The sequence below is a fragment of the Furipterus horrens genome, unplaced genomic scaffold, assembly GCF_987537825.1.
Source record: "Furipterus horrens unplaced genomic scaffold, mFurHor1.1.pri manual_scaffold_2, whole genome shotgun sequence".
NCBI classification, from domain to species: domain Eukaryota; kingdom Metazoa; phylum Chordata; class Mammalia; order Chiroptera; family Furipteridae; genus Furipterus; species Furipterus horrens.
In genome coordinates, this window is record NW_028327172.1 from 120662085 (window position 1) to 120689857 (window position 27773).

Here is a 27773-nt window from a genome sequence, read left to right on the forward strand (position 1 = left end):
TGAAAATCTTTCTGAGAATTTCTGAAAACATATATAGCACAATTTCTTGCTTCTGTTTTTAACCTACCACTTATAGGCTACCATACAAAATTTATCCATTAGTGATATCCAAAATATCAGACAAAGTTATTACAATATTACTAACAATTAATTCACAAAATCACTGAACAATACTTAATGTAGCATGCTTTAAAGAATAGGTGGCTTATGTCTGTTCCCTTATAAACCAACATTTCTTTCCTTTTATGGTTTTTGAGTGTCCCTAAAACAGTAGTGGCTAAGGCAGTTTTATACATAGACTGAATTAAACTCTTTTTAGTGATGAACTAATTTTATCAGAAAAATTGCTTTTGTCCAGAACCTTCTCTTTTTTCAAATTCATGTTCATGTTCTTCAAAAAAATGAAAACAAGAGTATCATCAAAACATTATTCTGTAGAAATATCATGAAAATTGTCTAAAAACACTATTCCTATATAGAGAATATCTCAAATATAAGATGAATGACTTGCCAGCTGATAAGATCTATAGAAATTCCTAATTGCTATAGTGGTAAAAAATCACACCCAGGTGTTAGTCATTGCAGTAAATGAAAAAAAGAAATGTTGAAGACAGGTACAAATGAAAGAAATATCTGCAATGATGAATGTAAAGTAGAGAGAAAATAGGTCACTAAATGGAAATCTGTATAATGAATCATTTGATGCCATATGTAAAAAAGTGTTTGGTGTTTATTGATAAATGATTTTTAAATGGAAAAGTTTATATACAAGGCATTAGTTTTAATCTGTGAAAAGTAAGTGGTTCTGTCCATAATTAACATATTTCTATGAAGAGCACATTATAATTCATTTCATCTGCTCATGACAATATTAACAAATGTCTTGTGCATTGAATTACAGGCTCTATATCACAATGAAGAAAGCCATTGGGTAGTTATAATTATGAAATGGTCATCTTTAATAATCAGGCACATTTCAAAACATTGAGAGTTGGACATAAGAAACTCATACATTTGGGGGAAAATGATTTCTATAGACAATCTAAAGATCTGTTTGTTAGTGTTTCAGATGGCTTGGAGGCCATAAAAAATGGTTTGGGGCTCAACTGTGTAATTGCTCTATTTGGATTATAATATGTTGAGAAGTAAATCACTGTGTGTTTTGGTGTACCTAAGAAAAACTCTCTTTTTCCTTTGAATTGCACACTAACATGTATGCCTCATCAATGAGTGATCAACAAGATTATTTCCAGAAGAATAATATATTTAACTTTTAAGTAATTTATTAAATTCACTCTATAAAGGTAATTTAACTTCATCATTTTGGATGGCAATTCACTGAAATCAGGAAATTGGTGGAATTTTAATATATAAGTCATATAACTAAAAAATGTTTCCAATGTTAAACTTGGAATTATACAATTTCATCCTTTCTCCAAGTATTGTTTAATTGAAGTAAATGGAAGGGAGCTCCCCTATGATAAACAATAAAACCTCATCCATCTTAACTGTATTGTTTTTTCTTCTTCTGGCTTATAAAAGGGCAGGGCTAAAAAATCATGGATTTCCTGTTCATTTAACAAACACATTCACCTATAAAATAACTGAATTGTCCCCTCACTCCCATTTGTGTTTCCCAGGACTGCAGCATTCTGCACGTGTGCATCAACACCTGAGAGTGACAGGGCTGATGTGTGTCTTCTTGCAGTGCAGTGCTCATGGTCATGAGGGAATGGATGTGTAATGCTGTGCTGATACCAGTCGAGTAATATAATGTGGTGCCATTAGGAGCATTATTCATAGTTGATGAACACATACCTTTCCTAGTGAAACACATACATTTCAGAAAGAAATTCATAGATCATTTACTGAAGCACATTTATTATAGCAAAATGTGTACCTCAACTAATGAAACACATAGATCATAGAGTAAAATGATTATACTTATATTGAGCAGATTTAACCATTTATAGATGTTTTGGGGACAAACCAGTTTTGGTTCACAGGCAAAATTGAATTTACAAATAACAAACTATAAACTTTTTGTGCATTACATATTATTACCATTTTGCATTTTACTTGCCATTTAAAACAAAAGAGTTCATTGTGGGATTTTTGCTCTACAGTTTTTTCTACAATTAATTACGCACAATTAACAGGATATATGTCTTTTAACATCCTTACTGGTGTGTTAACCAACACTAAACATGAGAAACAGGGAAATTGAAATATGGTGTTAAAGGAAAGGCAGGGATTCTTAGGGGGTGCCAATTTATTGCTTCTCTTCAAATAAAATTTAGCACTTGCATTTTGACGCAATTGTATTCTAGGACCAGCAGCCCATCTTGACACATCTACCTTTATCTGCAGTAACAAATGCCAAGAAAAGCCTGAAACAGGATGTGAATCAGTGCCCCTGCCCCTCCGGGGTCGGCAATAAACTATCAATTTCCACTGTATAAATTCAGTTAGCCTCGCTCTCTATTGCCCTGAGGAATAGAATGGTGGGTCAAACACTTTGTTTATGACTAAGGAATCCCTCAGTACACCAAGCTTTGACCATAACCCTAACTCACCAGTGGTGGGAATGGATGTGAATTCCAGGTTCTTGCTTTAGTGAAAACATAATTCACATGGATGAACATTGCATTGAGAAAATTCATGATATTGATCTGATTTGTATCATTGTTCTGATTTTGTGTGTAAAAGTCTGTCTTAGCCTGGGCTTTTCTTAAAATCTTGCAGAATAACCTCTACTTGTGATTTTCCTTTAAAAAGCAAAACTGAGTTGAAGATGTCTCTTCTTTGTTTTGCTTCTGTTTTATCATATTAATACATGTGTGAAGAAAGGTGCAGAAAAATAAAGGGGAAAAAATCAAATGCAAAAATAAATAATTCCTAAAGGAAGGTAAGCAAAGTCTTCTTATATGCATAATATAAATATATTTGTTCTTCATTATTTAATGCAATGCCTCAATTCAAATTTAATTGCTTATCTACATTCACAGCAAGCCCATGTTAATTTCGTCTCTTCTCCATTTTGGAGATCTCCTTGAGAGTAAAGACATTCTTCAGTTTAGAATTAGACATTGACCTTCTGGTATTTGTAGCTGACTTAAGAACTATAATCTTTTCTACCTTTTTACTTAAAAACTTGACTATAAGTCCTCACTATATTTGAAATTTTATATATTTGAATGTACTTATAACACATTATTATTCAATCTTGTATTTGTTGTTTGTTTACCCCCCCCCCCATGTTGTACAACCTTGATTCCTTGGGTACAAGAGGTGTAGCTGATAAAACTGGATTAAATGTAATATTTAACATAATGCACAATGGGTTTTTCACTAAGTTACTCCACTTTTCTTTAAGTTATAGAAACTCATTTCATTATTCAGTGAACTCTCCAGTGACCCTGGGATTTCACTATATAATTTATGTTTCCTGATACAATTCAACAGTGTAATCTTATGATTTATGTGCTTCATTTATAATTTGATCATCTCAGTATAATGCATGTTTTTCTACATGATTTATGTACTATGTTTCATAATATATGTGTTTCCCTGTATGATATATGTATTCATCAGCTATGTATTATGACCCCGGTGGCACATTCCTAGAAAAGGAGGTAGAATCCCCCAGCCTGAGGGTAAGTCCTGAGGTTAATTGCAATCAATTCACCTTCCACACAATTACACTTTCATCTGCAGGAGCCTGTGAAGTGAGCATGCTTCACATGGCAGCAGCAGGGAGGCAAGTGTGCCAGTTTCTTTTTCCCTAGACCCAAGAAAAAGCAAATTCCAGCAGCAGATCAGGGAATCAGAGCTAAACATCTCTGAAAAATAAATTTCAGGTGTCATTAATCAAATTTCCATCTTTCTGATGTAATCTGATTCAATCTGTAACAAACATATGTATAGAAAGACTGGCAACAAATAAACTTTCATTTCAAATAATCAGTTTTTTAAAATAATTATTATTTAAGAATTAGTGAAACAACTCATAGGAAATTCTCCACAAAGCATTTTTTTCAAAAGAATTTTCATTAAATTTATTCATTCAACAAATACAATTGTAACATTGAAATAATTCCGTTCATATTTTGTGCTTTTTTTTTTATCAACACATACCTCAAAGAGCAATAACTTATAATGTAAATAACATTAGATTTTGCTCCTCAATTACATAACAGACATAGAAAGAGAATTGTTAATATTTTTTACTTAAAGCAGAATATTTACTGAAGAAATTAAAAAATAGTTTAAATATAATTATATACAGGTATTTCCTAAACAAGAAGAAATCTTTATTCTTTGGCCAAAGAAATAAACCAAAAATAAATATATCTAATTTGATATTTTTATCTAAATCAAATTTATTTTCAAGCCAGTATAAATTACACTGATGTCACTATGACTTCCTAAATCCTAAAGGCAATGTAAAAATTAAACATTTTCTAAGTCTGAAAAAAGTTAATTCTATGTATGTTTCAAACCTGGACTTCAAATATGAAATTCTTATCTTCGTAAAAGTCCATAATCATCATTTTCATTTAGGTAAATATGTTTGAGGAAAAGAAAGGATGAGGAAAATCTTGAGCAATGTTTCAGTTATAAATTTAAACAGAACATGTCATGACTAAGACCATCACTTTATTAGGAAACAACCTTTAAAAAGCAGTGTTACTAATCACTGCTTTTTGAGGTATTCTTTAAAAATATTGATTCTCTGCATTCATAAATCAATTTCCATGTTTTAATGTTAAGAACACATTTTTTAAATCATTAAGGTTATGAATTTTGAAAGTATACAAGTATTATTAATACGATTCCAAAGTACTCGCTAATGTTTAAATATTATTCAAATCCAATTATAAGGTATTCAAAGGATGATCACCATTTTAAAATAATTATTAAAGTTACATTAATTAGTATGTTAAAAGTGAACAGAGGTAAAAATATTAAAATACTTATTTCTCAATTTGTTTCCTTTTATTGCCCAATGTAAAAGTGTGCTTCAATCTGATTTGAAAAAACACTTGTATAACTTGTGTGTATGTATAGATTCATTATAACTAAGGTTTTGAGGATTTTTCAGTTTTGCTGGATTTGAGAGCATAATTCCTGCCTATTTTCCACGACCTAGGGCACAGCATTAACATCTCTGCTTTTTTCCTGTAAAGTAACAATAACTATAAAGTGTAATCTATATCAACAAGTAGTGGTTTAGTAAAAAATCTCTGTGCTTTATTGAGGTAGAAATTAGTAAAACAAACAAACAAACAAACAAAAAACAACAACAACAACAACAAATGGGGGGTCAAGGCATTCAAGTTTCCAGTCAATGAACATACTTCAAACACTTACTGCATGCTGATTATTGTGTTCATTTTTCAAGGGGTTAAAAGTGAGTAAAATTTCCTTACTCATTAATAAGATTCATTTACTAGGGCATTTATTTCTTTTAAGACAGTGTGTTAAGAGCTTTGACAGATGATGGGATAGAATACTGGAGAATATGAAATCAAGGCACCTAACCAGCTTCATCATGTAGGAGTGAAAAGAAGACTTCGATGACACTTTTTGGAAAGGATGGCATCCAAAAGGAGACATAAGGGGTGATCAAAGCCAACTCAAAAGAAAGGATATGGGGCATTCTAGTAGAAGCATTAAAGGAGCAAAAGCCCACGGGTAACTGAAATGCTAGGGTTTTAAATGCCTCAAGTGTGAATAGTTCAAAATTAACCTGGAAGGTTAAGTCTAATTTCAGAGGGCTTGGATTTTATCTTTTACATCAGAGCTCTCTACCCCCTGTGTTGGGACACACACAGGTGATCTCTGAATGGGCTATAGCAATGATCCTTTCAGCTTCCTGGTGATAAGTGGGACCGGAATTAGCCAGGTCCCCAACCTGTGTCACCTCAGACCTTAAGCTACTGTGCCCAGTTTTTTCACTGTACTCAAAAAATATGATCATTTCCTGTAACATCATGACATGAAAAAGTTAGGAATCTCTTTTAGGTAAAAGTAGGCTTTAAGTAGTTCCTCACAAGAGGAGAATTTGTTTTAACTGGATCTGCCTGCTCAGAGAGGTGTTTACCCATGAGCAAAGGACTCAATTCCAGAAGCAGCAAAAACACTAAGACTAGCTGAGGACCCAGTCCTCATGGTAGTATCACAGGGCTGTGAGACCACATGACCATCTCTGAGGTAAGGAGAGAAGCTCTTGGCCAGAATCATACAGAACACACTGGAAGAAATAAAAGAGTCCATGATAGTGCCTCAGATAAAAACTGGGTATTTAACGGGAACTTTGAACAAATGTATCTGCTAAGAGATAGGAATGAGAGGCCTGAAATAACAGAGCATCTCTGTACATATCAGTAGAGTGCACTCAGAGAAGGCCAGGTATAATTCAGAATGCCCAAGAAAAGGGAAAAGCCCAAGAAAAGGGAAAAGCCCAAGAAAAGGGAAAAGCCAGAAATCCACCTCTTAGGTCTCTCTAAGGGGTTTCTTTAATTCTGTGGTGGTGAGGAATGTGTATTTATATTATATTTAACATTAGTTAACAAAACTTTTATAGTATGTACAAGGTCTCAAGAGCTGATCTAAGTTTTTTACAAAGTTATTTATACTTATGGACCTTGAGAAGGAATATTTCTGCCAACAAGGACTCCTTGCAGTTAACTGGGCCCTAATTCATAATCAGAGTCTAGCAAACATTGCTGACAGAGGCCTCTCCCATATACTGTGTTTCAGGGAAGAGTCATAGACTGAGCTACCAAGCCTCCAGCTCTGTGCTCCTTCCGCTGAGCTGACCTTCAAAAAGGAGCTCCTGGAATTATTTTTCAAATAATGTCCTGAGAGCTGTCCAGTCCAATTGGAACTAGGAAACTATATCCTCATTTGCACCTATACTGACCAATAGCTGTGACTTCATGATGACCAATCAGAACACAAGATTTGGATTTATCAGAACCATGCTATTTGGCCAATCAGAACTGTGTAATTTTTCTTAATTGCATAAAAGCAGACCAATTAGAAATCAGGGTGGTAACTTTCCCTATAAAAAGCAGTCTTCCATTAGTTTTGTTTTGGCAGAGAATGTGTTTCCTTGGTTTGCAAATTGTTCACTTAAAAAAATTTTCTCCTCATTCTGCAGGATATTTGTCAACACATTTCATAACAACTCACGGAGATAGAGTCAATAGAGTCTATAATTATACTAATTGTACAAATGAAGAAACTGGGATTCAGAAAGGTTAATTAAAGTTCAAAGATCACATAGCTATAAAGCAATGGAGTCAAGATTCATCCATTTGTTTCACTGCTTAATCTGTGACTTTAACAACTGTGCTATGCTGCCTAAGATAACTCCACTGGCAACATTCTGTGTTTGTAACATATCATAACATAATAAATATTATGTAACTTCACACACATATGTTTAGGTGTACAAAATCCGTGTATATTTTGTTCCCTGGTGTTGCTTCCATTGTTTTGCTTCCAACAATTTATCTTCCACATACAGTATTCCCTCACTTATCATAGGTATTATGTTCTAGACCCCCTCATGATAGGTGGAAATCTGCAAAGTAGGAACCTTTTAGTATTTATATATGTTTTAAGGCTTTATAAATCCTTCCCACACACTTATAAACCGTTCCCAGTCCCTTATTAACCTTATAGTGAAAAATACGTGATAAATAATTAAATATAATATTTTTTAAAATCCTGTGATAGAGTGAGGCCACGATAAATGAACCATGATATAGAGAGGGACTACTGTATCAATAGAGAACACTTCTTAAAATAATAATAATAATAATACAAACATTCATTACCATGCATGAAATCTCTCAGAGGTTTCTCATTGCTCTTAACATAAAATCCATAGTTGCTAACATGATTTACAAGATAATCAACACTTTCCAACCCCTACTTCATGCACATGTGTGAACAATGACAACTTCACTGTACTAGACAGTGTGCAAAGTAGACACCTTTGAATGAGCACGTGCACTGTGTGGCCTTTGCATTCAAAATGACTGAGAGAGTACAGCAATGACTGCATCAAATTTTGTGTTAAGCTTGAAGATCCCTCCATGAAAACTATTTGGATGACTCAGAAGGCCACAGCCATAGACATCTGGTGATTAGCAGCTTCATCATGACAATGTGCTCACTCATGCATCATCTCATGCAGAGTATTTTGGTAAGACAACAAATCACCCAGGTGACTCAGCCATCCTACAGCCCAGATTTGGTGCCCTGTGACTTCTTGTTTTTTCCAAAACTAAAATCACCTTTGAAAGGGAAGAGATTTCAGACCATTAATGAGATGCAGGAAAATATGATGGGGCAGCTGATGACGATTAGAACTGTGTGAGATTCAAAGGTGCCTACTTTGAAGGGGACTGAGGAATCATTGTCCTGTTTACAATGTTTCTTGTATCTTGTATTTTCTTCAGTAAATGTCTCTATTTTCCATAGTACATAGATGGATACTTACTGGACAGGCTTCATCTCATACATATATATATTTCTTTTATTATAGGAAGAGGGAACAGGAGGGAGAAATAGAGGGAGAGAAATATCAATGTGAGAGAGAAACATGGATCAGTTGGCTTTTACATGTGCTCTGACTGGGGAACCCACAACGCAGGCATGTACTCTGACCGGAAATAGAAATGGCAACCTTTCAATTTGCAGGATAATGCTCAACCATCTGAGCCACACAGGCCAGGGCTAGATTATGTTTTTTTGGACAATGTTAGAATGAGAATAAAAAATGAATTTAGTTGTTTTTATATCCACTTAACAGTAAACATGTAAAAATTAGCTAACACTTTATTTTGACAAAAACTATAAAATCCATTCTATAAAATAGATCCTATTAGATGTTTGTATTTTTTCCAAATCCCAGAAATACTTCATTGGTCAGTTGTTGAATTTTACTAATCGAGTTATAATAAGGATAGAATTTTGAGTGACAATTTTCAGTACTCTTTCTTTTAGATTGGGTTCAGTTACCTTTCTTTCCTCCAGCAAATCACCCCCCTCCAATAACGTTTGTTCTTAATTTCTCCCCAAACTAGAATCTTAGAGGGATTGCAAGTTAAGAAAAAAATCCCAGCATATTGAATATGATATATGTATCTATTGACTAATAGTTTTTGCCAGATATTTTGTATAATAAATAAATGCTGGCCCTGACCTGTGTGGCTCAGTTGGTCAGGTGTCATTCTGCAAAGCAAAAGGTCACCAATTGAATTCCCAGTCAGTGCATATGTCTGGGGTGTGGGCCAGGTCCCCCGTTGGAGGCCTTTGGGGCAACCAATTGATGTTTCTCTTGCACATAGATGTTTGTCTCCCTCTCTTTCTCTCTTCCTTATCCTCTGTCTAAAAATAAATAAGTAAAATATAATAAATAAGTGCTGGAAATTATTCCCGCCCCCAGCATAGGCAATAATAATAAGGGTAATTCTAATGAGAAAGTACTTAAGAAACTCACCAAAGCAAAATATCCAGGTCAGATAGCAAAGACCCTAACTAATTTCACTAGAATCACGAAGGGTATGATAACTAGTTTGGTAGCTTTCTCTATTAGAAAACATATCATCTGTGTTTCTATCGTTATTTTCAGGCAGGACATTTTTAAAGTAAATTAAGATTTCAAAACTGTATTAGAGCATGGCTTAGAGTGGACTTAACACTTTCCTTAGGTTATTAGTCTCTTTTGAAAACCCACAGTGTAAGAATGAATAGGCTAGCTATGTTTCTGCAGCATAAAATTGTCCATCTAGGAGGCACAAGAGTGAATGAACACAAAGGGTCAACAGCTATTTTCAGCATGTTATACCTAAGGGACCTTTTCTTCAGTTTGTTCCTTGGCTTTGGGATGCATGACCTTGCTCATCACAAGAGGAACTGTTCGTAAGGGGCAGTCTTCCCACATTGGCGGCTTCCTTTCCAAGTTAAAATCCCCAAATCACATATAATGTTCAAAAAAAGAAGAAAAAAAAACCTACTTTTTTATTTCTCCTAGAAAAGAAGCAAAGAGGGTACAAAAGGTAAAGTAAATTAGTCTGGAAAAATAGTTATCAACCAGCTATGAAAACTCGCGATAATAAAGCCTCCTTTGCTACTCTTTCTGGACTTGCCATACTGGCGGCTCTGAGGAGATTTAATAACTGTAAAAGCATCTAGATTTTCTTTCATTGATCAGATTGCCCTCTTTTTCTTTTCTGTTTTTACCTGCTTAAATGTGAATTTGAAGAAAGTCTGTTGAGGTAGCCCAGGAAGGAAAGAAAAAATATTTAAAAGGCTCAAGCAAACAAACTGTTAAACTGTAAGCCGCGATATACAACACTGCTCTCTTTACATGAGGCTTGGGAGGCATTTTACTGAACTGTCTGAGAAAGAGCTATGTAAAGCTAGGGGACTGAGGGAGTTGAAGTGAGAAGGCACAAAATTGTAATGCTTCCCAGAGTGGTCTAGCTTGGCTCCATCCCCCAAGGCGCCTCCTCTCGCCCTCCCCCATCTTCCTCTAATGAGAACACTTTAAGCCTTTCTTAATGCCCTGATGTGCTCTTACACTGCAGAATCCTTGCATTGCAATGCACAATGCAGTCCGAGGATTTCTAACATTATAAAGACAGAGAAAATGCTTTCTAGACAGCTCATCCAACCCCTCCCCTGCGCTCAGCAGGGATTTAAGTGTGTCTACTTCTGCTGAAAGTAAATGCATGTTTTTGCCCCCAACTAAAAGGGACTTTTTCCCTGTTTCCTGCTCACAAAGGCATCTGTGTATTCTCTCCGCATCTTACTCTTACACTGTGGACATTGTCAGAATTTGGAATTGTAGACCACACATGCAGTTTATGCTCTTGGTTTATAATACCTCCACATTTTATTTCCTTGCACACACAGCCCATTATTTTTAAGCTCTTCATGAAGATAAAGGAAATATTTAGCCCAGCTAGAAAGGCTGGAAGCACAAATTAATGTTAGGAATAATTTCATCATTTATTTTTTATTTTATTTTTATGCTCTTTTAACTATGTAGGGATCAAGTATTACATTTTCAAAGAATCATCCAAAAAAACTTCTCAGTGCCAACTCCTTTGGATTAGGTGTAGCTTCCACGCAACTAATTAAAATTAGGGTGCCTGTTCCTCCAGGATTTCCAAGATCATATGGTATATTCAGTGAATAAAAGCTCTGAATTTTCATCCCATGAGAAATACTTTCCAAACACACACAGTCTCCTGTTGCTAAGCCCAAGGACAGTTCTGAGTGACCCTACAGAAACTATAAATGAAGGTCAGCTGAGTGAAAACTCTGGTCAGGCCAGGGGTTAAATGACAAGACATCAAACCAGCTTCACACTGGTGCCACTGGCCCCTTACCTACTGGCAGTTTTACCAACATTTATAATAAAAATAAATACAACATCATGATGGCTTCACAATAGGAGGGAGTTATACTTACCTGGTTGAAGGAGGGTGCATACAGGTTTGCAGTTTTAGGTAATTTTTTGTTGTTGCTACTAGAAATTTAACAGATAGCATTTCCCACATGCAATTCATGTACTGAAACTCAGAGCTGAACGTGGAAGAAATGTAATATTCAATTTTTAAACTTTCATCAGGACAGATAGCCAGCAGGATTGATGCCAGATGGGATTATATGACAAAGAGATATGTAGTGTGGGCTCAGGGTGAAAAACGGAATGCAAATTGTCAACTGGTACCTGGGCAATAGAACTCCAGTCAAATTTAGGAGATAAGCATCAATACTTGTACCTTTCTCACCATGTACTAACACTAATTTGTTTCTGAGAGAGAGAAGATGTCCCTCCCCCTTCAGACAAAATGAACAGCTTCATCAGTCTCAGACTATCAACCTAACACAGATGCAGGGCCAGTTCAGAAAGAAGCAGTCAAGCAGAATGTTGGGCACCTTGAAGGTAAAACTGCTGGATGAATGAGTTGCCTTTTTTTTTTTCCTCTTTGCTAATTAATTTCTGGTCTCTGTCTCCCAGGTATAACTTCTATCTAACAGAATTTATTCAAGTCAGCTAATATTTATTGACTAACATCTATGCACAGAGAAATTAATAAATGTGCTGACAACTAGTAAAGGTGTGTGACATTATATTCAAGGTCGCCTTGCCATCCGTGGTGCAAAGTTTCTACCCAGAGCTGTGATAAAGGTGCTTGCTCCCATACAGTTCTCTGGCTCTTTCGATAGATTTGCATCCAGTCCTGAGTGCATCCTTGCTTATTTCAGGCTCCCAGGTTTGAGATCGCCCACTTTCTTTTTCCAAACTAAGGGAAGACATCTCCCTTAGTCAAGGAGGATACAGACACTCATAGTATTTATTATAAAAGTTGGTACAGCATGCAGAGTTCCCAAATAAAGGAGGAACCACCTCCGCCAGGGTAGAGGGAGACTTGACTAAAGGCATGATTCAATCTCTGGTCAAAGTCTACCTTGGGCTTTTCTTTAATTGGTCATCACATACCCTAAAATGAGTGTCTGTAAATATGACTAAGTATACCAAAGGTTCTGTTTTGTTATGCAGCAATAGAAAATTAAACAAGTTCGTGAGAATGAACACATGCACATACACACATATGCTCTTTTTCTGAAGAAAAGAACGTCTAACTTCTACAGAGTTCCATTCCTTTGGTTTTGTCAAATCTCTAGGTAATCCAGTTCCCTTTGGACTTTCTGCACCTGCTTTTTTAAATCTGAACATTTTGAAATAATGTCTTCAGACCAGAGTGATCTGAGTGAAAGGCTCTTGGATTCCTTAGCATGTAGATACTTCTTAATCTTATACTTTCTCTAGTTCCTAAGAAGAACCATGTCTGGTCTAACTTGGAGTACACTTGCTATTCCACAAAGAAGCTAATCTAGAAGGGAAAAGCTGTGTATGCTTTACATCTGGTTTTCAGGCAGTGATGTAGCCAAGCATGTTTGACAGGGGGTATTCGCTCAAAGCAGATCTTCAGACAATTCCCCAAGTTTTTAAGTTGTGTTTGGGGTTTTATGGGTTTTTTTCCCTCTTTTCCAAACATAATGGCTTTCTTTTATTGGCTCTTAGCATGAACATGTTAGAAAATAAATTAAAAGTTAACATATATAATTGGGGACAGTCTTGAAAAACTAATCTGAATGTTTGACATACTTTAAGTTAGATATTCTGATGGCAACATTCTAGGTCTTAATTGGATATTTTAGTTATTCCTCATGGCAAAACAAATCTTTACTAATAAAAATAAAACTCAAATTCACCTTTTCTTTGTCACAATTACTATTATATTTCCAAGGATAAGTCTTGATTGCTTTTCGCTCCACTGTTTTTTCTTTTCTTTTCTTTTTCTTTTCTTTTTTTTTTTTTTCATTCCTTTATGCTAGTTTGGGATGACAGAAAATAGATTCAAAAGGCACTTCACAGATGTAGGGTTTTTTTTTCCTGATTATTAGTAATCATGGGAACTTTTTATAGAACACCTACAATTTAAATGCAGTCTAGAGGAAGACAATAAGCCTTTGTGTCTGTTGAGTGAAACCTCCTATTTCCCTTTGTTGTCTGAATGTATTTCACCCTTCTGTCAAAGTGTGTCCACTCTAACCTTCCCTTTCGCACTGCTGGCATCTCTCCAGTCTCCAAAATGCCTGTTTGACTCTCATCTGACACCTCTATCTGATACAGTCACAACACTTCTTTGTATAATGAGCAGGCATTCCCTACCCATCAGAAAGGTAATTTTTAAAATGTTTAGATTTTTGTTTTCATAGACGTAACAGTATAAATGCAACTTCTGCTCAATTAAACCCCAGTGTCAGAGACAGAGGTGGGGAGGAATGGTTCTTTTAAGAAAAGCATGTTTTATGCTTATATCTCAAAGCTGGAGATACACATTTGTGATTTTCCCTCCCCCACGGAGAGAAATCTTTAAATAAAGATGTCTTCATCTGAATTGACCACCGTTTATAAAGCAAATCTGGTTGGGGCTCTGCTGCTTATGCTAAAGGAACATTCCTTCCCATTACAACGGCATTTGCACATTTATAACAGGAATAAAGAAAAAGATGCATGATACATGGGAAGGAGCCTTCTCTCTGCCATCCAGAGAAAGAAGAACTAAAAGGATTATAAAAGTTCAGATTAAAATGATATAAAATCTAGCATTTGGCTCCAACACTAGTGCCTTGGTCCTCTGAAGCTAATCTGTATGCACTCTGTGACCTCCTCGCAGCGAACCCTGCTAAATATATTATTCCCACGGGGGCTTTCACTGCTGCTTGGTGTCAGAAATCAATATGTATGAGGTGCGTGGATGGGAATTTCTAATAGATCTGCCTGGCCCTGTGCTGCTTTTCAATATCTGCCTTGGACTATTAGTGCCGGCTCGGTGCCTGTGAAATAACCGAGATAATCTTTTAAGGTGCACTGTTAAGGTGGAACTTAAATGTTGCTGTTTCAATTAAAACAAAAATTATATTCATAAATCAGTCAGTCTGTGTAACCTTGTAGAGAAACTCCAGAAGGCTGATTAGAAACAAGGTGGAATTTAAAGCTTTAAGGAGTGAAATGTTATTTTTAACTTCTATTTAGACTCTGGAGGGAGACTATATTTTTTAAGGCTAATGATATGTTATTTAAAAAAAGATATCAGATTAGAAAGAAATATAGGAAGCTCTGAGTTCTAAAACAAAATGGTGTTTATTTTTTCTTGATTACTGTAGATAAAAGAGAACCAAGTCATAACACATGGAAAGCAAAGTCTTTTTTCCCATAATAGATGAGAACACATTAGTCTATGGGCCTTTTTCATATAATTGATTCACAATAAAATAATTGCGTAAGTGATTATTTTTGGATAACTGCACAAATTAGTTTTTATCACCATCATGCAATTATGTCATGTCATTATGAGTACTTATATCTGTCTGTATAGTCATTTGGAGATAAAAGTGGGCATGAAAGTGGTTTATTAAAGTTCCATGTTCCCTGCCCTCATTGATGAACATGCTCCCTCCTCATGTAGCCCAGCAGCCTGAGCGCAGCGCAGGGCCAGTGGCTCAGGTCCAGGCTGTGTACTGGGGACACAGGGCCAGTCTCCTGGTTCTCGTTGTTTCCCTCTTTGTTTTCAGGTTAGTGCTCAGAAGAAGCTGTCCCAGCTTGGTGCCTTAGAGGTGCAGTTCACAGAAATAACTGATTATGGTGCTTCATTATCATTAGCATGAATGGGGAAGAGAGAGGTGGCCTGTAACCCACATATATGTTTATCTGGCTTTTCACACAACAGGGTTGGGTTCAAATCCCCGTGAGGTATGGCAAGAAGAGAGGCCTCGCCCAAGGCAGTCACTTTTGGCCACCTTCAGCTCTGTTGCCTTGTGAGGTTGTCACCCTACCAAATGTTGAGGAACTGGCATATAACTCTGCTTTTTTCTTTCCTTCTTTTCCTGCACACTTCACTTAGCACAGCACAATCCACCTGACAACTCTCTGAAACTGCCCTGATGGCCTGTCTGGCCTTCCCTGGATTGTGTGTGAGGCCATAACATGCAATCAGGGATGCGGGGCTGGTTGAAAAACATTAAAAAGGAAGCACCAGGCTAGTAACCCTCAGGTCATTAAGAAGCTGCTTCTACAAAACATCCCAGTCTGCTTTAGCTTTATTTATGGTAATGTCAAAGCAATTGTTTGGAGGGAATAAAAAGTGCTTACTCTTAAAGAGATACTCATTTCTCTCATTAGTTACTGAATATTTTAAAATTAAAGTAAGAATTAAGCTTATTAATCAGTGAATATTGCTCATTGCATAAACTTTCTAGACAACATACAGGACAACTCCTTTTTGAGGCAGTTTCTCTTGCATGCTTATTTTGTTTGAGAGATGATAACCCACAGATAAATTCTTATGTGTTCTGCAACCACACTTCAGAAATATTAGAAGAAAAAGAAAAGCTAAAAGCACAAGAAACCAAACTACTCTTAACTTCTTTGTTGAAGAAATGAAATTTCATGTCCTAACTTTATTTAATATATCATGAGATGCCATAAATAAAAGGGAACGTTTATAAAGTGTTGTACCACCGGAGTAATTTTTCCCTCATCCAGTACGGAGAAAACAAGCCAGCCAGCCTAATTTTCAAATGGGCATATCATACAAGCGGTCACTATCTAGAATGAGATCCCCACCACAGCTTCATCTGTCTGAGAGTCCCTCCCCCTCCAACTTCCTCCCTCTCACAGCCCTTCAATTAGATTTGTGAAAACAATCTATGTGTTTTCTGCATCTCCCTGGGAGGTGTAATGTTGTGAAGCAGTGGTTATAAACTTTCAGCAATAGTAAGGGGAATTAGGATGGAGTTTTATAAATGAAGACTTTCAGCAATTTTTTTTTTTTTTTAAGGTGGGAAGGTGGAGAGAAACAACTACCTAGGCAGTAGTATTGAAAGTCTGCTTCTAAATTGGCTGAATAAGAGTGACAGTTTTTAAAAAAATTCACTAAAGGTAAAAGCAGGGTAAAAAGGTATAACTTCTGAAGGTGATATCAATATATTGGCTTCTAAGCCTGAAATAAACAAAATACATAGTAAAATAAACAACAGAGATAACAAAACTTGTGGTAAAAATGAGCATAGTCATAAGAATGTGAATGGCGAGATGAAAAAATGATAATATTTTTGTTTAACATTTTTGTCCCCATAGTTGGAAAATAAATACCTTGATGAACTTGCATTATATTTTTGGCTATTTTTGATAGTGTCACACAGTTATAGAGAGTATGGCAAAGATAGCTTTACAGTTGTTTGTGTGAAAAATAATATAATCATTAATAAATAATAATGCAAGAATAAACTCCGTGTTTCATGTGTTCACAGTTATAAACTTACTTTTACCCCTCCCTGGATCTATCATGTGACACACATTTGAGAATTACGTTATATAACATCCTTATCCTCATTAAAAATCAATTAATTCTGTAATAGCAATAACTCAATGAAAAATAACTTGAAATTTCTCGTGAATCTGTACATCTAGCCAAGGAAACAGAGCTTTTACTTTTGGTTAATAGTCTCCAACATAGTAGTTAAAATAATCAAATCTTTCTTTTACAGTCAACATTATTGATGTAAACTTCACCACCCAGACAAGTTAAGATAATACACATTCAGCCATTTCTGCTCTTACCTGGGATTAGAGATAACACAAAACAAAGCATCAAACCATTATATGAGAAGAGTCTGTGTTCGTATCATAAAAGGGCAGTTTCATATATTGACATTTTGTGAGAATTTAGAAGAAAAAGCTTTGTTCCACAAGTTCTGTGCTTTCTTCCAATGAGAGGAATAGCCTACCTACATATATATTTAAGGTGAAATATTATTTATTCCTGCCTGCACTAGTTCTCTTCTGTTCACTTCTTTTCCCTTTATATCAATATTTTGCTCCATAAGAATATGTGTTTGACTAAATAGATCACAAATACAAGGAAAAAGAAATGAGCAGAACAAGAAATATAAGCTAAATGGGTTGTCTCTCCCTGTGAAATTATAAACTCCTTGAGAACATTGAGCACTCATTGTCTTCCTTTAGGCCTCCATAGATCCAACTAGAAAGCTTTTATTTGGTATATTTAAGTCTCAAGTCTGTGTAGCATGGAAATCAAAGAACTAATAAGGTGCAGTTCCCCCATACAGTTTATATTCTAATAGAGGAGAATGACCTGAAAACAATATTTAAAGTGTTACATAGGAAGTTCAATGTATTCTCTAGTTCTGTGAAGTCTGGTTTCAGTCTCTTTGACTTATCAATAACCCCAGTGCAGTCTTACTCTGACACATAATTAGTCACCAGTCAGTGTCCAATAAGAAAAAGAGAAGCCACTCTAGGTATTTCCAGGAGACAAGAATTTCATGTCAAGATTTTATTATAAGAGAGTTAGAAGAGCTGTAGAAGCTAAAAGGAGAAAGTTGGGGCTGGTGAAACAATACCAAGAGGATTACCCAGACAGCAGGGAGCTGCTGCTATTCCAGGCCAAAGCCCTGAACCTGTACTCACTACTGCTCTGACACAATTGCAGATGCACCACATATGAAGAAAGTGACCCAGGAGCACATACTAGTGCTAATCCCCCTGGAGGGACTGCCACGGCCGCTGTTAGAATGGACATTGCCTGAGCAGGAGCTTGTCTCTGAGGCTGCCATGCCACTCTGTGAGGCACCTCTTACAGCTGGGAATGGGAAGGGGCAGCCTACCCTTTTTCTTTTGTCTTCCAAACTCCTATTAATGCCTCTGATAGGCAGAAGCTAACTAGAAGCCAGCTGACCAAGGAGCCTAAAAAAGTAGTTTGCAGGCTCTCAGCCCACTGAAATGCAAAGGTGATCAATGAAGGGTGAAAATGAAGCAGAGAGACAATAGGCAAATAACCAGCACAGTAGTTTTTCAAGTAACATTTGTTGAACAAACCATAGAGGTATATAAAAATATACAAATGTAACTTAAAAAACTGGTAATTCAGCCTAGAATCATGTTTAACTTCAGTGATTTCCAAATGCTTTCGGCAGCAAAACCACCACTTTTCAAATTAAATTTTAATAAAAAGAACTAATATACATTAATTGGCCAAAGGAGGTAAGTAAATTATAAGTTCATATGTATTATAATGCAAGTTACAGACTACTAAGAAGTTGTTAAGGATTAAAAAAAAAAGCTGTTTTGATCATGAAAACTTTTCATATTAGCAATTCTAAATGATGCTTGAAGTCAGGATCCATAAAATTCCAGTTGAATCTTAAGGGATTTCCTGAAGCACCAATGCAGAAGTCTAGTTTCCAGGAGCATTTAAAAATTTCTGTTCTAATCAAAATGGTATAGCTGGTAGATATTCCCAAATTATAACAGTTGTCAAAAAGTCCATAGCACTAACAGCATCTCACTGCACTGAATCTTATTTTTAATATAGTTGATCACAAAAGAGGTGTATATATACCCAGGTGATATTTAGTTTATCAAATCTTAATGACTATCTGCAGTTAAAGCTTTGAAATACAATGTCCTATAATGGGAAGTCAATAAATTATATTTATCTACATCATTTAGTACACCTTATCTCTACATATAGGACTTGATAGATGAAGAGGGTCTGACTTTGCCTACACTGCTCCTCTGCTCAAATAACTTCAATATTTCTCTAAAACCCACAAGGTAAAGCAACAAATACCCAGCTGGACTAGAATTCAAAGACTCTTAATGTCTGAAATATAATTAATATTTCAGTCCTATCTTTTGAGATTTATTTACATTAGTCCTGTGCTCCAATTTATTGGTCCCTGAATATTACCCACATTTTTCTGCCTTTTCACCTTCAATCAAATTCTTCTACTAATTATACCTCAGAACACCCCAAATATCCACACCTAAATATACTGCAGTGGTCTTCACTGGAATTTCTCATTCAGTGTGACAATGTGTGAGTGTGTATGTGTGCATGTGTTTTGAAAAATATTAAATTGAATTTGAGACATTTTACCAAAACTCAAGTTCAAGTCAACCTTAAATACACAGGAAAGATGACACACCCATAAAGCCATGAAGGTGTTTATTTTATTCATAAGCACCTATTCCATAGCTTAGTACCCAGTAGCTAACTTAATAAAATAAAAAATAATATTTCTTAAATTTCAGACATTTTAAAATTTGTAACTCATGGATAAGCCCCTACCTCTTTCTCCTCACCATAAACAGACATCAAAACTGAATCAAGGCCCTTAAGTGAAGTCAGAATTACTTCCATAATTCTGCTCAACATAGTGCTCAAAGCAGCCATTATTCATTAGAATGGGATAGGAGATATTTATTTACCATATATTAATATTCAATAGGTCTTTAGACTATGGCAATTAGTATTTTCATTTAACACTTATGTTAGCTTAACATTTTATTCACCAACTGGGCTATAATTCTTGTGAAGACAGGGACAAAATCTATCTCCTCAGACTATGCAGGGATCTATACATACTAGGTAAAAATAAATATTTGCTTAAAATGATGAAATCTATGAAGTAGAAAGCTATAGTTCTAGGGTATTCTGATTCATTTTTACAAGGTAACCATGTCATTAAGTGTGCTCAGAAGATGCTAAAAATTACAGTAAAACTTGTTCCTGTTACTGAATGTTATGTTTCTGTAGAGCATGCTCAGTTGAAATTCCTGACACAGATCTCTTGAGGAACACAGTCAAATATAAGCCCATTTATAATGGATATATATTCTCCTGCTGCCCCTCTCCCTTTACCTGTTATTCTGCAATTTGAGATGTCTTTCTATGTTCTTAAAATATAGTAGAGAAAAACAGTTACAGCATTTTTTGTGTGTGAAAGTCACGTACCCATTGTCCAGTCTTGAAACTAACAGTGTGATCAGCTCTTCTTTAAATGCCCTATGAACGTAAGTCTTCATTGGATGAAGCTATAACTAAATACTAATGTAATTAGCAAGACATGGGAAAGCGATATGTACTTTTACCAGCAAAAATCAGATTGGAGGCTCAGGTGTGAATATTTCCAACATAATCACATTGTCACTAAGCAAAACACTATCATTTGACCTTGTAACTAGGAGCCACAAACGATAGCAGCTGTACTATGACTGAAGACCTCTCTTCTTGTGTTTGAAAATGGCACAGCTCTCTTGGAAAAAAATCCTTCTTTCAAATCATTTCCCAGTGTGCCTCTAAAAATATCTGGAGGAAAGAGGTTGACTTACAAAATTTGAAACAGACTGTTTCTCCTATATTCTCTCCTTCATAAAAATAATGAGTTTGATAGCAGTTAAGGTTTCAAGATGAGTCCAGCCAGGATCCTTTCAGCAAACTCTCATTCATCATGCTTGGCTTCTCTATCATATCTTCTGGTAGCTAGATAATCCCTTTCCCCTTTTGGCTCAAAGAGCTTTACACATACTACCTCATTAAATTCACAGAGGGCTGTGTAAGCTAGAGGGAAGGCAAGTAAATCAATACAAACCTGGGAACAGGTTGCCAGGGGTCAAGCAATGCACATGTGCCACTCAGGTAATTGAGTTCATAAAACCAGAAGTTTCAATTGTTTCTTTTTCTCTTTCCTCTGTTAATGAGTTCATAGGACCTCAAGTACCTATAGACAGTCAAAATTAAACAGAAAGTGCATTAACTCTCTAGGAATGATCTTTAGATTATATAAATTATTTTCCATGGAAATTCCAGCAAAAATAATTTTAATTAACTAGCTACTCTGGACTAGCTTTGTACTAAATAAAGTTAAATTAGTAACAGCAAGTAGACATTATCCCAACTCACCACATACATGAATTTACCAGATAACTGCTTGGTCCTCAGGATGACTTCTGTTGGTGAACCTAAACTTTTTAGACACCTTTTTTAGTTAATATTTATACCTGATAAAGTCTTCTTCATTACTTAAACTAAATACCGGGAAATAACTTTCTGAAACATTCAGAAATATTCAGACATATAATTTCAGGAAGTCGGTCGGTCGGCAGCCGTCCGTCTCGAGAGACGATGGTGTAGCTTCTTAAGAGTCTATCTGCACCGCCGAGAATGGCTGTGCAGTCCGACTTGGGAGTGACACGGTATCTGTCTCCTCCCGTGTTGAATCGACATCTTGCGATGACGCTGGAGTGTTCTCTCCAGTGAAGCTGAAGCTACAGAGCCTGGGCAGGGTAATATGGAGGGTCTGCTGTTGCCCATGCAGCAGACCCCCCCTCTCTTCGCAGCTGAAGGGTCCAAGGGAAAGACGGAGTCAATACAGCTTGGCTTCAGGTGCGCCGCAGGAGTTGCCGGTGTTGACTACAACGTCAAACCGCCTTAGGGACTCCGGCTCCGGATTTTCTGTCGGGGTTTACTCCCTTAGCCTTTCCCCTGAAGAGGTATGCCGCAAGGCAGCGGAGGTTTTTTGGAGTCAGAGTTTTCCTTCTCTGATGTGCCCTGACTGGAAGATCGAACCAGCGACACTTAGCTCGCAGGCCGACGCTCAATCCACTGAGCCAAACCAGCCAGGGTCAGAGAGTAAGTAATATAAAAATAATCACTTGGTTTTTATTTGCTTTACAAATGAAATCACTCCTTTTCCCCTCCAAGTGTTTATAATCCCCATCTCAGTAAATCACACCAGTCTGAACTATTTTCTTTATGACCAAGGAAATCAGAGACCTCTTTTCAGATCAGGGTATGGAATTTGCAGAGAGGGTTCCTCAGATTAGGAAGGGGAGATGGTTGGAAATCTGGGTACCAAGAGAATCTAATCAAACTTTTGCTTGTTCCATGGCTCAATTGTCAGTGTCCTAGACTCTACTATATCAAATGAATGAATTTTACCCTTATCAAGAAGTTAGGAGGAGAGTAGAAAATGTTAGCAGTTCACCCCATCCTACATTTTTTAAAAGTTTTATTGAACTATTTGGTTCAATAGACAAGATTAAATATGTGATGATCCTTTTAGAGATGGAGTTCTGAGTATCAAAAATGTGCTTTCACTCTTATGTAGCCATTAAAATTTTTTTAAATTACTATTCTTAAAAAAAAATAATAAAACAAAATTACTGTTCTTGCTAGTGAGACAAGCATGTTAGAAGCTACTCAAAGGTCTGAAATTGGTCAAACAGGACATGAACCACACCTCAGAGCCAGACCCACAGGGGATTCACCTCTTATTCTGCATCTTGCCTTGAGTTTGCCCAGTTGTGCTTCTCAGCCTGGTAGCGCATTGCGTAACCTGAAGGCACATTTCAGGAAGTAATACACATATATAAATATACATAAATATACATGGCAATGTTTTCATTGTTTCATATACATAACGATGGAAAACAATGAACATATTGTAAGAAAGAATCCTAAACAGGTCTCCAAAAAATATGTAATAGATGTTTATGAATTTACTTTCTGAGGTTATGAACCATGTTATTAGCATACTGGATGTAACACAACTATAAAATGGAGATAGTAGGTTTTAACCAAATTTCTGCAGCATGTGTGTTAACTTCACTGTGACAAATCTTTTTCTAGATACTCTCTAGTATATTTTTATTTTCCACTTCACTGAAATTTTAATTTCATATAGCCAATCAGGTTTGAGTAAGTGAATCATTCCATTTAGATTAATAACAAATATGCATCGACTGAGCTCTGTAATAAGTACAACATGGAGACTAGAAACTGAGGAATGAAATGTGCTACAGTCATCAAAGTTTCTCTTGAGTTCATCATCTGTCTCCCTTTTACGACCTACCTCTATATTCCCTGTCTCAACAAATTCCATTATCATTACCTACCCAGTAGGCTCAAGCTATAAAAGGTAACTCCTCTCTCTTCTTCATGGTCCCTGCCACACCTTGAAAAGTCCTATTTATAATGGCTCTTCATCAATTCTGGAATCAAACTCGCAGTCACTACCCATGTCCAGGCCATCATTGTCTACACTAAAATCTAAATTAGTTGCCAACTTTAAGCTGTTTCTATCCAATCCATTTTAACAGTTTCATACAAAGCTGTCTACTTGAAGTCTAAATATAATATTGGTACACTTGAACTCAAAATTTTTCTCTAGCACTGAATTTTCTTCAGGATAAAGTCTAAACATGGAATAAAATGTTCTTCATAAACTGGTCCTAGCTCTCTCAAACCTTATGTTTAGTTCTACTACTCCCATGCATGGCAGAGGCTCATATATTTATTGAAACCCATTTATTTTTCAACTGTTTACAGAGCTAGATTATATTTCCCGGCATCTTTTGCTGTTAGCTGTACCAATATGATAAAAATCTAATGAATAGAATGTGAACAGAAACAATGTGCCTTCTGAGGCAGAGTGGTGATATTTTCCACCTGCCTGCTAAATAACAAGAACTTTGAGGGTTTGCAAAAGATAACTATATAAGACAAAAAACATAGATCCATGAATTATTACCTGGGAGACTACCCTACCAGGAATATTGGCAGTGGGTAAGAATGTGTGATTTATCATTAATAGCACTTAGCATCCTCTTAGTTTATGCACCATTGTATAGACTGACCCTAGTTACCTACTTTTCCTGGAATGTTTCAGGTGTTTGTTCTGCTCCAGGCCTGGCACATGCTGTTGAGTATCTCTAGTTCTCTGACTTCCATGTTTTTTAAATTTCTCTCACTTCTGATGGTCTGTCAGATTTCAGACTAAACTTCAATTCTTCTAAACGTTACCATTCCCCAAGGCCATATCTGTACTCCTCTCATGAAATTTCATAACACCTTGTACCTACCTTATTTAAGCACTTATAACATACACTGTATAATAATTGCTTACCTATCTGTCTATTCTACTAGATATAGCTAGCTATCTTCTCAAAAAGTGGGCTTGTGATTTGTTCGTTGTTGTATATTTACTGAATATATTCTTGCATTCATTCAATTCACAAATATTTATTGATACTTTATATGACAGGCATTATGCTAGACAAAGTAGATATAAAAATAAAGAAAACAATTAAAGTCCCTGCCCTTATATAGATTAGTGTATAGTAAGAAAAATGATATAAACTGTGATAAAGGCCAAAAGGAAAATTACATAGTAAGTATAAGAATATCAGGGATGGGAGGACTAATTTGCATGGCCTTAGATTCTGAAATATGGTGTCCTCTAATTCTGTGGGCAATCATGATTTGTAAATAAAAGAACAATGCCAGTATAGCACGAAAGTTTCATTGGTTCATGCACAATATTATCTGTAGTGTGTTACTATTTTTTTCCTTCACACAGCTGAGTACAGCATGAGTGTACTGGGGTATTATCCTGGGAATTATGCTCATTCACCCCAAACTCTTGCTCTTAGCTCAGTCTAGGTTCATGCTGTGCCTTGGAAATACATTGCACAGTCTCCAATAATTGTACATTTTCCTCTTATGTCAGCCACCTCAACCTTTCGTTAAAATCCTTCCATACATCTACCTTCACCTATTTTTTGAAAAGTAAATTTCCTGTATATTTGTTCTAGTAGTTCTTCATGTATAAAAAACTTAACACACCTTCTAGACTGTGTTAGTATTTTTATTAGGATTGTTACTTGTTTTTTGTAAGTGCATTAATTACAAACTTTCAAAGTTCCTTAGTTTCACAAAACTATGAAAGTGGTCTACCTTGAAGCTATCCTCTTATATGCTCTGCTGTTTTTCTGTAAATGTTATGGAACACAAGACTTTTCAAGAACCTGTATATTGTGTTATAGCAGAAACTCCCCTTTTTCTTTGCCCAATCTTCTTCATTCTTCTTAAACTGCTTCCATGGATTTCTCTCTGGAAATTAATAGGTGTCCTGTTCCTGCCATACACCAACCATTGGGCATGTCATTTGATTCCATCTGTGTACAGAAAACCTGTCCAAATCTACTTGTCTAGCTGTGAACTTGGCCTCTCCACCCAACAGAGTTTTCTGTACTAGGCATTTCAAACTATATCTACTGTCACTAACAGAAATAAAATGTGGGGAAGACAATTCAGCTTATCATCTTGCAGTGACAGAGCTCTGTGCCTGGTTTCTTTGTGACACTGGGTAATGCCACTATATCAGTAGCCAGCTACACAGAAAATCGTGGAGTAATTGTCAACTCATCACTGTCCTTTGTTCTGAAGATCCATTTTCTTTAACTCCTGCTGTAATTGTACTTATACTTCCCAGATATGGTCCTTCTTCACTATGCTTTCACTTTATCTCCTTCTTAGGTGTTTTATGTTAAAATCCTCTCATTATCAGGCTTTGTGTGTCCGGTTACAGTGTACTATTGGAAAATGAATGAGTTCTGGGGCTAAACAGACCTGCATCAAAACTTTACTCTGTGAGACCTAGAGCAGATTATTATTACTGTCTGAATCTCTATTTTTTCATATGCAAAATGGAATAATAATGCTTACTGTACAGGATCATTGTGATGTTTTAATGATTACATATAAATTAAAATGCATATGTCAAAACCCCTAAATAATAAGGTCAAAAACAAAAACAATTGGAAAAAGATTTTTCAAGAAATTTAAAGAATATTATATTTTTAAATGTTTTATAAGCTATTAAGAAATAGACTGATAGCTCAGTAGAAAAACAGACAAGTGATATGAACTGATACTGAAAAAACTAAATATAAGAGACTGAGTTTAGGGAAAGATTTTAATCAGATTAGTAACCAGACAAATGCCCATTAAAATATCTATGTTATTATTTTACCATAAAATTAGTAAATAATGAAATAAGAAAACCCAATATTGAGGTGACAATGTATTAAACAGAGACACTAATGATTAGTTTAATCAGTGCACACTATCTTGAAATCATTTTCACAAATTTTATTGGAGCCTTTGCTTTTTTTAAATTTTCACTTAGTAAATACATTTCTAGAAACATCATACCATTGGAATTCTCAAAAATTCTTCTTTAAAAGAAGAAAATATAAAATATAAGGCAACCTTGCCAAGAAATTATGATATATGGGATTATAGAGCTAAAATAATTTCTTATCTAGTGCCCTTTGAAAATGAAAACATTTTAAACAGACATTTAGCATGCCTTGGTCCCACTTTATGTGATAAGTTTACTGTGCAAAAATCAATTAAAATCTAACTGTGTGATGTTCACGTATTTATATGCATGAAACATGCCCACTTTGTTTAGCAGATAATCAAGAGAATACTGTTCAAATATGTATTTTAAGTTAGGTTACCAGATGTCTAGCAAAAACAGAAAAGGTCCCTTATGTCTGTCTTCATCCCCTTTTGTTGCAATAGTCTTAGACAAACTTTCAGCATCTAGAGTGTTTGCTATTCTTTTACTTTTTTATTTTTTACATTTCTTCATCTGGAAATTTTTAAATGTAAGGTAATTATTTTTCGAATCCATCTCATTCCTAGGATAGCCCGGCTCTAATATTTCTTTGAACTAACCACCAAGTTAATGACTATCCTGATCTTTACTACCCATGATCCCTCAGATTCTCTTTCCTTAACTTAGATTCTATGTTACATCATTATAATCTCTACATTACATGAAAGTAACTTCCTTGTCCTTTCTATCTCGTTACAGTTCTTTCCCGCTAAATATAACTCTCTATTTACATTAGATGCCACTCCTCTCGTGAACATGAATGAAGGAAAACTCATAGTCATGTTGACAGGCTTTACTTTTTAATCAATGACCACAAGCTTCAAGTAGTCAGTCTTTTACATTTCCCCAATTTACCTTCCTGTTTCCTATACTTCCACTTATCTGCATTTTCCCCTCCTTTCTCTTCCAATCAACAGCACTCTGTGACTCTCACGTGATGATTTTGTTTCTTATTTCACTAAGCAAATAGAAGCAATTGGAAAAGAGCTTCCTTTTCCTCTTGCCACCAAATGTGCATCTAATTTGATGAAGGTGGCATTCTGTCAGATTCATTTCTTCTCATCTGCAGAGTGAAGCAGGTCCACATGATGAGTCTCCTTTTACTCAATCTCTCTCCTGAAAGCTAACTTGAAGGCTTCAGCAAAATACTCAGAAATAGGCATTAGCAATGTAGAAGGGCTTTTCTGATTAACTCTTTCCCTTGAGTAAATCATGAATGCCTCCAACAGTTCCTGTGAACGTCAGCCATAAATTATTATATCATGGTATCATCTATCTAGTAATAATATTCCAGTTTATGGGTCATGTTGCATAATGCATAGCATTAACATTAATCT